The 15,323-nt window shown below is 34.8% G+C and overlaps 1 long non-coding RNA gene across 1 annotated transcript; it reads right to left on the bottom strand.

Moving 5' to 3' along the window:
• Nucleotides 1–4,578: 4,578 nt before the first annotated feature.
• LOC122688407 lies at nucleotides 4,579–6,214 on the bottom strand. The gene is made up of 3 exons (XR_006339433.1): nucleotides 6,115–6,214; nucleotides 6,014–6,019; nucleotides 4,579–4,644 (listed from the first exon to the last, which is right to left on the bottom strand). It is a non-coding gene; the product is annotated as an uncharacterized LOC122688407 (long non-coding RNA).
• Between the last annotated feature and the right edge of the window lie 9,109 nt (nucleotides 6,215–15,323).

Here is a 15,323-nt window from a genome sequence, read left to right as displayed (position 1 = left end):
GGCTTGAGAAAGACTTAAAGAAGGTAAAAGTGTGAACCTTGTGAGAACTAGTGGAACAACATAGGGGTAGAATAGGGCGCTAAGGCAGGAGATTCACATGTGACAAGTTAGAGACATGAGCAACACAGATGTTGAGTGGTAATACAACACAGATCATTTCAAGCTGGGGAGACCATCGTAAGTACCACAGCTTTGCTCTGAGTAAGCAGGACAGAAATTTAAGGGCTTTGAGCAGGGGATGTTATGATTAGACCTCCATGTTTACATAGTTCGTACTGAATAGCTCATGGAGGCTAGACTGTAGTGGGACCAGAGTTAACTGAGAGATTTTATTAAGAAGTTGTAGCAGGAATTTTGGCAAGATGTTGTGACTTTGTCTGGGGTTGTAGAAATGAGAAGAGGTCAGAAACTGGATTTATTTTAATTTTGAGCTAATAGAATTTCCTGAGGAATTAGATATTAAGTGTGAGGAAGATACTTCCTTTGACCTGGCAGCAGTGTAAATGGAGTTGCAAATAACTGAAATAGGAAAAGTGAGGATGGAGTAGGCATTGGGAAGATCAGGACTGTAGCTTCAGACATGTAAATTTGGGGATGTCTACTGAGCATCCAAGCAGAGATGGAAATATGCATCTGGACTTTGAAAAGATACCTGGATGAGAGGGGTAATGTGATGGTCATCAGCATAAAGATAACATGAAAAGCCATGAGACTGGATGAGGTAACCGAAGTGGGTACAGACAGAGAAGCAAAGTGAAGTGGGATGAAGACTGAGTTGTGGGGAACTCCGACATTAAAGATTAGAAGAGAGAATGACAAAGGAGACTAAGGAGTGACCAGTAAATGAGAGGAAATAGAAGTGGAGTATTCTAAACACAAGTGAGGGAGGGTATTGATAAAACATGTGTGCTCAATTGTGTCAAATGCTGACGACACTTGGAGTAAGATGGGGAATAAGAAAGCTTGGATATTAGTAGAGAACATAAGTAGAGAGTCAAAAGGAATGTTTGAACTGCACACTTAGGCAACTGAATGTCTAGTGTTTCAATTCGATGAGTTAAAACTTGAATCCCCATGTTATTCAGGCTCTATGGTGCCCCAAAGGGGTGTCCAGTGGGGACCCATGTTGGGACAGGTGGAGAAAAGGGTGAGAAGAATAGCAATAACAGCAGAAGTGGTAGTAGGTGCCTTGGTTCCTTGATCAAGGAAAACTTCCAATGGGGCAGCATCAAGACTGGGAGCCTATGCCTGTAACACCTCACAGATATCAGAGATCTGGCCTGAGCACACACAAGTGCTAGCAGACTCAGTACCAAGGCACTAAACATTGTCCATGCATTACTGGAAAATAAAAGTGTACACTTGGACATTGCAATTGAAAATATCAGAGGGATATTAGAACTTTTCAGAGTTTGAAAATCCCTGGCTTTAAAACCTACTGCAACATTTCAAAGCACATATGCATAGAGCATAGAAATTAAATTTAAAACAGCTGCATGTACAGAAAAAAACACCATTTTCATATGAAATTTTAGGTCGATCAGTTATAAATAAAAAAGGCAATTTTGAAATTACTTGTTTCCTTGCAATCGAAGGTATAGCTATACCATATAGAAACAAATCATGAAGTCACTTTTGTGTCTTGTACAATCACCAATAGTTACAGGAAATGTCAGTAGAAGCCTTAAAATGCTCTTTGTAAATTTATAGTTACATGTATATATTAATTACACTATATTTATATATTAAAATTATAACAACATACAAAACTGATTTACATGAAGAGTTAAACATCTCTAGAAAAATTGTTCCTCAAGAATTATCAGCTCAAGATAATACTAAAAATTTTATTTCAAAATAATTTATCAGAAATGTATTACAGTATTTTCACAGTCTATAAAATACTCTGAAAAGTTCTAGTAACAACTGCATCAGCAAAAAGATCCTTTTAATCAAAAATTACTTGCACTCTTACTTTGCCAAGAATGACTAATATCACCTTAAATTATGTTGCTGAAAATGAGTTGTTAATGTCTAAATTCTGATGGCCAAATTATGAATATTCAGAAAAGTGAGCCATAAAATTGTATCAATCAAGATATCACTTAATTAAGCATTATTATTATATTATGTTATACATAATTACAAATAATTATACCAAAATATTTTCTTTTGCAATTTTTATGTTTGTCATTATTCATGTATTACATACTGTTGTTATTATGTTGTATAAGTACTAAAATATTTTAGAAGGAAAATATTTGCTTTAGTACCTCTAACTACTTTTTTCCCCACATCTTAAGGCAGTGACCACATTGTTGCTTGACATAGGACCTCACAAACTAGATAGCCAGCTCTGTTAAGTTGATTTGCTATGATGCACTATTTTAGAGAATAGAAAGTTTATGATAAAAAAAAAAAGGAAAAAATAGTCAAGGTAGAAAGAGTACAGAGAGGTTCGGGAATAAGTGTAAGGAAAAGGGTAGCTGAAGTATGGAGACTCCTCACATCAGGCAGTGCCCAGAGACACTGAGAATTGTACTTAAGATCAATCAATTGGACCAGTGAAAAGGTGTCAGCCTGAGTAGACCCTGCAAATCCCTCGATGACAGAAGTGGTGAGTCACCTCTGCCTCTTTTGTGTTAGGTATATGCTGGTCAGTTTCAACCTGACTTTACGCTATTTCTCAGCTAGCTGCCAGCCCCAGTTCCTCGGGAATCGTTGACTTCATTCGGATACATTAATAAGAATTTACTCCTTCTGCAGTATTAACATTGAGTTGCCCATATGACAGGCATCTTGTGCCTTCATTCCTTGTGACCATTGCTTTAGGGCTTGCTCAAATATTTGAAACCAATCTTTAAATTCTCTGTTCTTGGTTTGCTATTAAATACAGCACGTCTGCCCTTGCCTCACACAGCCAAGTGTCTGAAAGGCTGATGGTCCATGCTATAATTGTGTCTCCAAGGGTCCTGTTAGAATGTTTACAAGCACATTCTATTCTAAATTTTAAAATAAAACATTTCAAAGGGATTAAAAAAAAAAAAAAACAAGATCTTTTGTTTGGAATCACACATACACACACACACACACACACACACACACACACACACACACACACTCTCTCTTTTCTACGATAAGCATGAAATAATCCAGAAGAAACCTATATGCAAGCTCTGATATGGGGAGTCAGTAGAGAGAAAGGTCTGGGAAAACATGTTTTTGAAAAGTGGCAAGAAATTCAGCAATTAGCAATTAAACAAGATTTTCTTTCCATAAACAGCTTCAGAATTTAAATTATTTTCAGGTAGCAGTCATACCGAGCCAAGAATTTCAAAGAAAATTTAGAGAAGGTGAGCTGGAAGAAAGAAGAGATGCTGGAGACCTGCTTAATCAGATAAAACAAACAAATATTAAAGAAATACTTAGTAGAACTAATGAGTATCAAATTTAAATCTACAGTTCCCTCCCCTCTGTGTAAAGATGTCTTTAATATGGTAATGGATGTCAAAGGGTGGGGAGAGAGGAGCAATCACATTCAATATGAGATAAGAGGACTCCATCATTTCTGCATATGAAGCTTTAGACCTGCATTTTATTTCAAGTTTGGTGAACAGCAATCAGTTCCCATTTGTGATTAGTCTCTGTCTTTTCACTGAAGAGAGGGTTGAGACAGAGTTTTAAAGGTTATTCTACACCAGACAAAAGGAGTACATGAAAAATAAAAGGCTTTTCAAATGATCTAAAGTGCACTTGAATCTGCCACTTTGATATCATTAGCAAATTGTGATTGATTAAGTATCACAGTTAAATCTCTTACAAGCCTTTTGGAATAAAAGGGGGTATAGCAAGTGTGGATATTCCCAGTATGTGGCATTATTTTCTAAATGTAGAGTGACATTTTTTTCAGGTTGCATAATCCTATCTTTTACTCCTGAAATTATAAAGTTAGAATCCTGAGGGTATTTGTTCCTGAATCAGCGTTCAAGCAGATGACTGTCTTGCTATTTCAAACTCGGGATTCTTAACAGCCTTGGGTTAGTGCTAAAGTTCCACTTCCTTGATAAAACAAAATCTGAGCCAAATATAATTTATTTGATTGTTCTTATAGTCACTTTTTTAGTTATAAGTGTTTACCTATCATAAGTTTAGTCCATGTCAACTAAACAGTTTGAGGAAACTTGTTTCCAGGGCAAGAAGATGCTGTTTGCTTTAATGTTGGTTTAAACAAAAAACAGAAAATTCACTAAATCACCAAAATTCTCTTAAATATAATTATATACCTGTGAAATCAAGGTGGCTTGATATACAAGGTAGTCTTTAATCCACATCTTTTTTCTGATGGTTTTGGGGGTGAGAGAGTATTTTGTTGTTTTACTTACTAAGTTCTATCTGACTCTTTAGTCACTCCATGGACTCTAACCCTCCAGGCTTCTCTGTCCGTGGGATTATCCAGGCAAGAATACTGGAGTGGGTTGCCATTTCCTTCTCCAGGGGAATCTTTCTGACCCAGGGATCCAACCCACATCTCCTTCATTGGTAGGCAGATTCTTTACCACTGAGCCACCAAGAAAGCCCAAAGGAAGTATTGAGTCAGTTCAGTTCACTCACTCAGTCATGTTCGACTCTTTGCAACCCCATGGCCTGCAGCACACCAGGCTTCCCTGTCCGTCACCAACTCCCAGGGCTTACTCAAACTGATGTGCATCGACTTGGTAGAACTATTAAGGGAAACAAAATAAAGGACGTTGTGTTACAGACTGCCACAAGAATATGGAATTCACAGATCACTTTTTAAATATGTGAAAGTGGAAGCAGTAGGTTGCACATTTAAACAATATGGAAGGAAGATTAAGAAACTGGAGTCCAGCTGTAGTTCTGCTGATTGCTGGCTATTTCACATGAATCTTTCATTCCACTTCTCAGAAACTGAATTTGCTGCTTTGTGCTACCTTCCTGGATTTGAATAGAGGACCCAGAATGAGATTTTTCAGTATCCTATTTACTGTGACCCATTCAAAGCTATTAGTAGGATGGTAAATAATAGTTGCTTCTCTATGAAGGCATTTGGTAAGATCTGACTTTTGAAATTGGATGTGACCCCATGATTGGCTCTAGCCCCTGTGAAATATGAGTGGCAGTGACATCGATCATTTCTAGGGAAAATCATGAACCAATATGTGATTTGTCCCTGACATGATAACCATGGAAAGTCATGTCAAGAGAGAGCATTTGTAGTCTGAGTACCTGTGTAAATAGTAATGTTCTAAACTCACTGCTGATCCACAATGGATATTCTGCATAAAATGGTAAATCAACATTCAATATATTAATAGAAACCACTGCAAAGTTAGGATAAATTATAACTGCAACATATTATATTTGTCCTGATTGGTACAACATCTTTCTTACCCAAATAATTTCTTACATGAAATAATATACCCATGCATTTAGTTTATTTTACAGCATAAAAACTTTTAAAATATTTTAAAATATACTTTTAATTAAAATTATTAATAAAAATCAGTATTCAACCTTGATACAATAAACTAGCTAAGAGGATTTTTGTGTCTTTTATGTCCTTTGTGGTGATTACAGTTGTGTCAAATCTTTTTACTTAGGTTTCAATGTGATTGTAATTCACCATCCTGATAGTTAAGCAATAATCTCTAAAATTTATAGCTTTCACAGGCCACTCCTTATTCTTGGAAGCCTTATATTAATGTCTTCTTTCTAAAATTCTACTCAACTTATTTTCAAAAACATTCACAACAAGTCTATGTGGCTTAGTAAGGGCATATAACTTTGTTTTACTTGAAGTGCCTGAGAAAGTTAGATTTCTCATCCAACCATTCACAGACATCCCCTTTCCCACTATTATTTCTCCCAAGCTACTGTTCCTCTCTGGTGATCTCCTTCCTACTACATCTCCATCTTGCTGAAACCCCACTATCCCTATCTGTGGAGGAAAGAATGGCAGAATTTCAAATTCTCTGCATAGCAAATTTGATACCTATTTCTCATTTATTTATTCAAGACATTGCCACCAAATGCCTACTGAATACTTGGTGAAAGTGAAAGTTCAGTCATGTTCGGCTCTTTTGGACCCCACACAGTCCATGGAATTCTCCAGGCCAGAACACTGGAGTGGGTAGCCTTTCCCTTCCCCAGGGGATCTTCCCACCCCAGGGATTGAACCCAGGTCTCCCGCATTGCGGGCAGATTCTTTACCAGCTTAGCTACCAGGGAAGCCCGTGTTCTCACAGATACTGTAAATAGAGAGCAGGATGTGATCCTGGTCCTTAAATCTCAATCTCAACACTTTGATGAGAGGTTTAGATGCTATAGGAGTACATAAGAGAGTCTTTACACTTGGCTTTGCCTGGAGGCTTCCAGGCTGTGAGGTCTAATCTGTGAATGCATCAGAGTTTTTGAAGGGATTCAGGAGAGAATGGAGAACAGAGGACAGGGTCTGGACAGAGGGAATATATATAACAAAGCTCCTAGTTAAAATATCATTGGTTTTTCCAAGAATATAAGTGACATAGTGGGCCTGAGGAAAAATTCTTGTTAAAGGGCAAATAATGGACTAGCTGGATTGTGAGAATTAGATTTAAAAGTAGACACCACTAGTCTAATAATAAAAAATAATTATGTTATGTTTAAGAATGTGTCTTTCCCCTTAGGGCATTTCCCAGCCAATGGAAGAATTTTTATATGGCAGGGATCAGGTCTGTGTTTTTGCCAGTTGACTTTGGCGACAGTATGGAGATTTTCCTAGATGCTGAAATATCAGTCAAGAGTTTATTATATAAAAATAAAAGACAGATGATGGCAGTCTGAATTAGGTAGTGATAAGATGGAGAAAGGGGCTTCCTAGGTGGCTCAGTGGTAAAGAATCTGCCTGCAATGTAGGAGACGTGGATTCGATCCCTGGGTCTGGGAGATCTCTTGGAGGAAGAGTACAATACCACTTTATATCAAAGACTTGAGCTTCCTCAGATTTTGGTATACAAGGAGGTCCTGGAAACAATCTTCCTTCCGCAGATAACAAGGAAAGACTTTACAACAATCCACATCATTTTGATTAAGGCAGGTGTTTTAATTTACATCTTACAGATGAGAAAACTGATGCTGAATTGTTAGGTGACCTGCTATATTTTATCATGACTAAGCAGAGGAGTTCTGACCCAAATCCACATTCTCCAGTTCTTAATCACTTACACAGAGTTATTGCAGGTTCCAGACCACCACATTAAAGGGAGTATCACTATAAAGTGAACCACATGAATTTTTGACTTCCTTGTGCTTATAAAAGTTATGTTTATAATATATTATAGTCTATTAAGTATGCAAAAGCACTGTCTAGAAAAACAATGTGCATACCTATTATAAACTAACACTGTAGGAAAAACTGATGCCAATATAGTTGCTTGACAGTAAGTTGCCACAAACTTTCAGTTTGTAAAATATGCCTGTTCTTTTTACATATATTATATATATGTAAATATATATATATATATATATTTTAACTGCAAACAACTGTAATCATAGGGTGTGTAATTTTTAGTGTCTGCCTTCTTTGGCTTGATATTATGTTTGTGTGTTGTTGTGACAGTAATTTAAAAAAAACTTTTTTGACTCTTTGATATTTTAGTATATAAATACACTGTAGGTTACTTGAATATTTGCAGGTTGATGGGCATTTGGATTATTTCCTGTTTTATGTGTAATGGATAAAGCTGTGATGAATGTTCTTCTGTGTATATTTTGGCACAAGTATGTGCACATTATTGGGTTACAGGATTATATGTATGCTCATTTTAATAGATACTCTCAAATATTCTCACAAAGTGAGAAAATTAATTTGTAGTTATAGTTTTTAGTTTAGTAAAGTAATATTCAGGTCTTTTGACAATTTTTGAATTAAGCTGTCTGTCTTTTTAACCTTAATTTCTAAGAGTTCTTTATGTACTCTTAATAAGAGTCCACTCTTGTATACACGCATTGCAAAGTTCCTCTCTCACTGTATGACTTGTCTTTCACTTTCTTAATATTGTCTTAAAATGAACAGAAGTTTTAAATTTTAATGATCCATATTACAAATCTTTTTCCGTATGGTTAGTGCTTTTTGTTCTGTTTAACATATCTTTTCCTGTCTCAAGTTCATGAAGGCCTTCGCCTGTATTATCTTTAGTGAATTACCTTTCAATTTTAGATTATGATCCACTTGGAATTAGTCTTTGAATATACAGTGAGGTATAGGTCAAATTTCTTTTTTTCTATTTGAATATACAGTTGACCCAATGCTACTTACTGAAGATTTCTTTTTTCCCTAGATTGCAAGACTACCTTCATCATATAACAATTGACTGTATGTATGTGACCCCTCTATTTTGTTCTATTTGTATATGCTATTGACCTATTTGTTTCAGTCTCTCTAGATTTATTATAACTTCAAACATGCTTCATATATATTCTCTGATTTTATCTTCTTCAGTGTTGTCTATTCTATTCTTGATCTATTGCATTTTTGCATCCATTTAAAATAATCATTTTGAGACTGTGCAATAATTTAAACAATTATATAATAAATATTTATTGCACTATCATTAACTCCTTTTAGTTTACTTTAATGAGAATTTTAAAGATTTAAAACTCACACAAATAGTACATTACTGTTATCTTGACACTCATCAAAATATCCAGTTTCTGATTCTTTTTTTTTCCCTTATGTATAAAATATGTGGGCTGTTTTTTACTTATAGTACTAAATTGCTTGTGACACTAAAATATTGTTTTCATTAGTGTTTTGCATACTCAGCATCAGACCTATTCTTATCTCTCCAACCTCTCATTCCTTGTGTTCTTTTATTTGTACCATTCGCTTATATCCTGTTGGAATATGTTTTTTTATCAACTTTTTGGGAAAATAGTTTTTTAAAGGTTAAAATATGCTATATGTGGCACTTCCCATCTAGACAAGATTAAATAGACTCTTCTTTCCTCTCCCTCTTCACTTATACCGCTATAAATGCTAGAAATAATGTAACAGGCAACCAAAGGAGGACTGAATGGTGGAAAGAAAGAAAACTGACTAGAAACTCTAGGATAATAGGAATAACAAAGTGGCAGGGCATCTTATAAACCACCACTCAAAAGAATAAGAAGACCATCTCACCTCACTTCCAAACCACCAACATAACCACAGAAGGTGGCCTAGGTAGGCTCATTTCTTCAGGACAAGTTGATTGAATCACTCAATCAATCACTGTATCACTCAAGCAGCAAAGCAATATAGATTGATCAGGAACCTGGGTGACTATGCTCTCCTTCTCCACTGAACATGAAAGCCCCCCTCCCCACTAAGAGACAATGTGTGGCTGGGTGGAACCAGAAAGGTGTAACTTCCCAAGAAGTGGCTTGCTATGGGAAATAAGTTTGTCTGTTCAGATAATAGAATTACTTTCCCCAGCAAGAGATAAATGACAGCCAAAACTTGGGAACTTCTTGACTCCTTTACCCTGCATGAGGAGGGACCAGTGGGGATCATAATAGGTAAACTAGATTAACCAAAACATCACCATAGATAATCTGTAAAATAAATTTCCTTTTGAAGCATAGTTCACAAATGTAGAATAGGATCAGTATGCTAAATGTAAACATATGCTTGTCGGGTAAAATAAAATATTTAAACGGTACCCATAATAACTTTTAGTGATAGCCAAAATGGTCAATACCAAAATAGACTGATTATATTCTTTGCAGCCAAAGATGGAGAAGCTCTATACAGTCAGCAAAAACAGGACCAGGAGCTGACTGTGGCTCAGATCATGAATTTCTTATTGCAAAATTTAGACTTAAATTGAAGAAAGTAGAGAAAACCACTAGACCATTCAGGTATGACCTAAATCAAATCCCTTATGATTATACAGTGGAAGTGACAAATAGATTCAAGGGATTATATCTGAAAGACAGAGTGCCTGAAGAATCATGGATGGAGGTTCATGACATTGTACAAGACAGTGATCAAGATCACCGCCAAGAAAAAGAAATGCAAGAAGGCAAAATGGTTGTCTGAGGAAGCCTTACAAATAGCTGAGAAAAGAAGAGAAGCAAAAGGCTAAGGAGTAAAGGAAAGATGTACCCATCTGAATGCAGAGTTCCAAAGAACAGCAAGGAGAGATAAGAAAACCTTCCTCAGTGATCAATGCAAAGAAATAGAGGAAAACAATAGAATGGGAAAGACTAGAGATCTCTTCAAAAAAATTAGAGATACCAAGGGAACATTTCATGCAAAGATGGGCACAACAAAGTACAGAAATGGTATGGACCTAACAGAAGCAGAAGATATTAAAAAGAGATGGCAAGAATACACAGAAGAAATATACAAAAAAGATCCTCATTACCCAGATAACCACGATAATGTGATCACTCACCTAGAGCCAGACATCCTGGAATGAGAAGTCAAGTGGGTCTTAGGAAGCATCACTGTAAACAAAGTTAGCGGTGATGGAATTCCAGTTGAGCTATTTCAAATCCTAAAAGATGATGCTGTGAAAGTGCCAGCAAACTCAACATGCCAGCAAATTTGGAAAACTCAGCAGTGGCCACAGGACTGGAAAAGGTCAGTTTTCATTCCAATCCCTAAGAAAGTCAATGCCAAAGAATGTTCAAACTACTGCACAATTGCACTCATCTCACACATTAGCAAAGTAATGCTCAAAATTCTTCAAGCCAGGCTTCAACATTAAGTGAACCATGAAATTCCAGATGTTCAAGCTGGATTTAGAAAAGGCAGAGAAACCAGAGATCAAATTGCCAAGTAAACATTTTGCTTAATGTGTTTAATAGTAGAATGAAAATATCATAAAATAGAATCAGTGAGCTTGAGAATAAATCAGTAGAATTTACAATCTTGTCAATAAAAAGAAAATAGAACAACAAAAGAAAACTGTTACAGACTTGTAGCACAAAAACATAAGGTACATTTGCATCATTGGAGATCCAGAAGGAGAGGAGAAAGAGAGTGGAACTGATGAAGTATCTGAAGAAATAATGCTAAGAACAACCCAGATTTGTTGGGAGACATAAATCTACATATTTAAGAGGCTAAAAAAATTCCAAATAGGATAAATCCAAATAAATTTACAACAAGACACATTGTAATTAAACACCTAAAAATTAAAGACAAAAATATTTTAAGTAACCTGATAGAAAAACCACATTACTTATGGCCATTTCAAAATTATAGATTTCTCACTTGAAAATTTAAAATCAAGACAAAGCAGCGCATTATTCAAATACTGTAGGAAAAGTACTGTCATCTAAAAATTCTCTACCTAGAGAAACTGTCTTTTAAGATGGAAAAATAAAGGTCTTAGACAAAGCAAACTAAAAGAATTTGTAATTAGCAGAAATACCCTTAAAAATGGCTGAGAGAATTTCTTCTAATAGGAAATGATAGAATCTTGCAATATCAGGAAGAACAAAGCCCCAAAAGAGCCAAAATACAGGGGTCTACAATAGGCTATTCTTCTTTTCATGAGTTTTATAAATCATAATTGATGATTGAATAAAAATATAACACCATCTGATACTAAAGCTGATCACATTTCGAAGTGGGGAAAGTAGAGACATAAATGAAAGTAAGATTTCAACAGTTCACTCAAAGCAGTGAAATGTTGATACAAATAGACTGTGATTAGCCTCAAATTCATATTGTAACCGTTAGAGCATCTACTAAGAAAACTAATGAAAGAGATATACTCAATAAATGAATCTAAATGGAGTAATAAAAAAAAATTCAATTATCTCACAGGGAAACAAGAAAAACCAAACCAAGCAATAAGTAAAAAGGAATCAAACAGAAAACATATAATAAAATGGTAGATTTAAACTCTACCATATCAGTAATAACTTTAAATGTAAATAGTCTAAGCACACTAAGTAAAAGGCATAAATCAGTGAGTCAATAAGAAAATATGATCAAACTATACACTGTTTAAAAGAAACATTTCAAATTTGGAAACATAGATGGTTGAAAATAAAGTGATGGGGAAGATATAAACAAAGAAAATATTAATTTTTTAAAAAGCAGGAGAGACTGTATTACTGTCACACAAAGTGGACTTCAAGAAAATCACTGGAGACGAAGAGGGGTATTACAAAATGATGAAATGATTAAACTACCAGGAAAACATAGTGATTTAAATGTGTATGCAAGGAAGTCTCAATATGCATGAACCAAACTCTGATAGACCTGAAAGGATAAATATGCAAATCCTCAATTGTAGCTGGAGACAAAAATTCTTCTCTCAGCAGCTGCTATGAACTGCTTCACAGAAAATCAGCAAAGATATAAAAGATCTAAGCAATGCAATCAACCAATAGAATCTAATTGACATTTATATCCATCTTTCTATCTCACTTCAACCAACAATAGTAGGCTATACATTTTTTTTCAAGTATCCATATCCTAGGCTATAAAGCAAACCCCAACACATCTAAACAAATGAAAATAATATACAATATGCTTTCTGAATATAAAGGAATTATACACATACAATAATACACTAAAAGAAAGGCAAGAGGAACATCTCTAGACACATGGCATAATAGCCAAGACGGGGGAAAAACCCAAAACAAATGGACTTCAACAAGTGAATGTCAACCAAACAAACTGTAGTTCATCCATTACATGGAATAGTACTCAGCAATAAAAATAAACAAACTATTGATACACACAACAGCTTGAATGACTGACTCTCCAGCAAATTTTGCTGAGTGAAAAAATAATCAATAACAACATTTACATACTATATGATTCCATCAATAAATGATTACATACTGTATGATTCCATTAATAATTTTTGAATTGACTAAATTTTAGAATTGGATGAGAGATTAGTAGTTTTCAGGGCTTAGGAGTGAAGTGAGTCTGAGAGAAGGAAGTGGGTATTGTTATTAAAGGGCAGTATGAAAAATGACTATGGTGATGGGACTCTTCAGTACCTTGATCATGGTGGTGGATACATGAACTTATAAAAGTGACAAAGTTGTATAGAACTAAATACCACCCCACATATACACACACACAAACAGGTCCAAATAAAACATAGGCTATCTGAAAATGATCAGTGCCTTGTATCAATGTAAGTATCCTGTATGTGATATTGTTTTATAGTTATGCAAATCACCATTGGAAAAAATGGATAAATGGTATGTGGAATCTCACGACATTATTTCTCACAACTGTTTGTGAATTTACAATTATCCCAAATTAAAAGTTCACTTTAATACATACCATGCTTCAAGGTACTAAGCATCAAGAATATATCCACTTTTGAATACAGTTTAATTTATATATAACATTTTTAAAGTATAATTTTTAATGGTATTAAACACAAAAGTCTTAAAAGAATCTACTAAAGTAATAGTTGAAAAACAAAATGCTAACGGTCCTTTCATTTTCCGTACAGTACGATTTCCCTCTGATATTTTTTCACCACACAAAATATATTTGTATAACACTGCAGAAGTAAATCTTCAGCTTCTAAATAGAAACAAAACTTGTTACTCCTTTTACTGTAATATAACCTTTAAATGTAATTATCATAAAAAATTTCGTCTTCTTATTTATTCAGTTCCCATGGACAGGATAACACTTTTTAACCTATTGTAATGAGAATAATAATATTGTCTGAGTTTATGTTTTTAATTTTATGGCACCAATTTGGTATGACTATTCCATTTCAAAATTAAACTAGCACCTGTTTGTGACTTAGTAATAGGCACCCCATAGCAAATTTTAACTATATATAACTTTGCTCTACATAAAACTAACAAATACACATACATTCATTTGGTTAAGTATTATTTAAAGTTAACTATCTCTCTCAAATTTATAAACAGGCAGAGTGAGTTTGTCAGTTTAGGGAAACTAGCAGAGGAGTGTGGTATTGTAGCAATACTGAAATTTTGTTTTAAAATTCTTTGCTAGTAGAATGAAGGTGTAAGAATTGGCAGCTTCAACTCTTGCAGTATGTTATCACCATGCTGTCAGAACAAGCACCCTTATGCCAACTCTGACGAAACTGGGTGTGTTACAAATCAAGTAGGAACCATGGCTTCCTTATGCCAACAGCACATTTTAACTCTTACTTTATTACATTTCTTGGATGCTACAGGATAGTATCTTTAAAGCTTTTTGCTGCTCGTGTGTGAAATCTCAAATAATCTAGCCAAGTGTAGTGAAAATTCAGGGCTGTTCCATGACGTTGGTTTACTGAATGCTGGTCTATGAACATCTGAATGCACAAATCCTTATCTATCAATATGGTCAATGATACCTCACCATCACCTTGACAAAGTTTCTTCTCCCACTCTGTACATTATTTTTAAGAGGTTTGCTAAAACATGCCATGTCACGTAAAATTTTCTTTCTCTAGGATATCTTCTGTGAATTCAAAGTACATATGAATTACTCTACATGAAATGTATGATTATTATGCAGTAGAAAGGAAACGTTACATCTGAATTTTGGAACTTGTTTCTTTTAAAGAAATTCATAAAAGTAACAATTTAGGGATATTAGAAGAAAATGCTAAGGTCTATTGACAACACAAGTTTTCACAAGAATCTGATCTAAATTGAAAATCACATTGAACTTTCAGAGAGGGGAGAAAGGTCAATCATCTTATAGTAAGAACACAGCACAGGACAAGAGGAACATATGTCAAAAACATACTTTATTTACCTTGCATTAGAATGTCTTCCTCTGAAAAGGTTAAATACTCCAGGAGAGGTATAGGATTTTTTTCATGTTATCTAATCCAGGCAAAAGTGAATAGAGATTTGCTTTTTTCAGCGTTTATTGATATTAATTGCTTTATTGAACTAGCTGTGGGAACAGGGATTTCCCAATGCCAGCATAAAGGATCATTATTTATAAGCTAACTGATCCCACAAATTCTACACTTAGCTCAACATTTCCGTTGGAAATACTGAAAGAATCTTTAAAAAAAAAAATGTTGTCATATTTCAGCCTTCCTATGGTATGCTAAATTACATAAGCTAAATGATAAAACATTTTCCAGGAAAGGAGAATTTTAGAGTCTCACATACTAGGCTTCAAATCAAGCTCTGAAATGCAGCTTATTATTACATTTTTCTTCCATTTATTTTTAATTCTTCCCCTTTGGCTCTGTCTTACAGGTGTCCCTAGTTACAACCATCAGTAAAAACAAAACACATGTGTAGGCTATAAATCTGTATTTGTGCTAATTCATAGGAGAAAAATATCTTCAGTTCTTCCTTCCAAT

The sequence above is a fragment of the Cervus elaphus genome, chromosome 33 (genome assembly GCF_910594005.1).
Source record: "Cervus elaphus chromosome 33, mCerEla1.1, whole genome shotgun sequence".
NCBI lineage: Eukaryota > Metazoa > Chordata > Mammalia > Artiodactyla > Cervidae > Cervus > Cervus elaphus.
The sequence above is the reverse complement of the archived record's forward strand: the minus strand, read 5'-3'. Positions and strand labels throughout refer to the sequence as shown.